The sequence below is a fragment of the Molothrus ater genome, chromosome 9 (assembly GCF_012460135.2).
Source record: "Molothrus ater isolate BHLD 08-10-18 breed brown headed cowbird chromosome 9, BPBGC_Mater_1.1, whole genome shotgun sequence".
Classification (NCBI taxonomy): domain Eukaryota; kingdom Metazoa; phylum Chordata; class Aves; order Passeriformes; family Icteridae; genus Molothrus; species Molothrus ater.
Genome location: NC_050486.2, coordinates 2,236,893 through 2,238,965, shown reverse-complemented (window position 1 = coordinate 2,238,965; position 2,073 = coordinate 2,236,893).

Here is a 2,073-nt window from a genome sequence, read left to right as displayed (position 1 = left end):
ATAACCACAGCAGTGAGTTATTGCCAGCTGCTATGGGATTTGTTCCTTGGGGTGTCCAAAGACTCACTCCTATGCTTTGCAAGGCTTGGGGAGGCACAGCTCTTGGACAACACCCCTGTAGAGAGGTCTACAGTATGAATGAGGAATCCAAGGGTTGGGACCAAATCCAGGAGATTGCATCAACCCTCAGGTCCCCAGTGACTGCAGACAGAGCTGGGTTGCTCCATGCCTTGTTTCCTCTGCAGAGGACACTGGTTTGCTAGTGGCACTTTCAGATGAGCAAGTGGTGTCTCACTCACAGAGGCCACGTGGAGAGTCATGGTCTCTCTGCCCTGCCAGACACAGGGTGGGGGAGTCTGTGCTGTGCTGTGTGTTAATTCTTTTTTCCAAAAACCCAGTAGTCATCTGGAGAAACAGGACAAAGCCCTGCTCAAACTGCAGCCTGCAGACCTTGTGGCCCAGAACCCAGAGACCACCCTTCCAGACTGGTAAGAGTGAGTGTGTCCAGCAGCCACTTTGAGGCTTCCTGCCCCATTTTGGTTACCATATTCATCACTTCCAAAATATCACAGGCAGCGGCCTGGGTTTGTTTACAAACAGTGGATTGAGATCAGCATCAATCAGAAGAGAAATCCAACCCAGCCAGCTGGGGGCCAGCTCTTAGAAGTTTACATCTCTTAGGGGAGAAGCCTGAGCAGCCCAGGCTGGAGGTGGCCTCCTGCTTCATCTAACTAGCAGTGTGGTGTGGCACCATCCCAGCAGAGCCTGTGTGCAGCATCTCAAATTCCAGCAACACCTTTACAATGAGCAGGCTGTGTATTTTCTGTATTTAAACACTTCTCTTTTAACCAAAAAACTGCCTTTTCACTTAAAAAGTATCTTCTTGGTCAGTGCTTTTCGCAGGTTTTGAAATTCTCCCTGAGTTTTTCTCAGGAGGAAAAGAAAAAATTAAAGCGTTTTCGTGGTGTTGGGGTTTTCCCTCTTTTTCTCCGCTCTTTTAAATTCTCCTTTTCCTCCTCTCAGTGAAAAACTGGAAAATGAATCATGTCCCCGTGTGGGAGCTTTAACAAAACGTTTCATTTTCATCCTCCTTCCTTTTCTGTTGTCAGCCCTCCTCTCCCTGCAACCTCCCCGAGCCGGCAGCGTCGCAATCTGTCACGCGGACAGCCAAAGCTGCATCTCACCCCACTGTCTGCTGAGAGGGTCAGGAGGGGCAGATCACTTAACACTACACCTGTTTTATGAATAATAATACAGACAGTTTCACTGGGTTCCTGGGAGGACATTTTCCCACCAGGATAAGCGCTGCATATTGAACAAATTAATGTCTTTAACTCGTTTGACTCTGGTTAGCTCGGCTGCAATGGGGAGCTCCAGCGGTGCTGTTGGAGCAGGGGAAAGAGCAGGCAAGCCTTGGAGGGTGGTTTGTTAGAGGGTTTTGTTCTTTCCTTCCCTGCAAGTTTCACTCATGGGAGATTATAAATTTTGGGGTTTGTGAAGTTGTTTCCAGAGCAGAAATATGGAGGGGGAGAAAAAAAAAGACTAGGACGCGTGAAGCTTCAGGAAAATCAGGAAAATGGAAAGTTATCCATGAGCACACAAGGTCTGCTTCACTTCAAAATGCTCCACCTGGACCAAAATGAAACATTTTGGTTCTTTTGTCAGTGGCTAGAGTAGCTCAGAAAAGAAAAACAAAACACCAAGCTAACCAACCAACCAACCAACCAAAACCAGACAACCACCCTCTCACAGATTAAAAACTTACTTTAAATATTATTTTAGAACTTCAAAGAATTCAAGGAGTCCAAGAGTTTCTTTTTTTAAGATGGTGGAATGAAAAGTTTTGATTCACAGCAGCAAGTTTCTCTTGGTCTTTCTTTAGCAGAAACCAGAAGGAGCAATACCTGTCCTCTCTCAGCCAGAGGACTGTGTCCATCAGCACAAGCAGAGATATCCCAAGTGACATTCCTGCCCTGATTTGGGCAGCCCAAGAGTGTCAGGAGGAACCCTCAGCCCCACCTCAAGCTGGACCTGTGACCACAGCAAAAGAAGACACTGCTCTGCCAGCTCCAA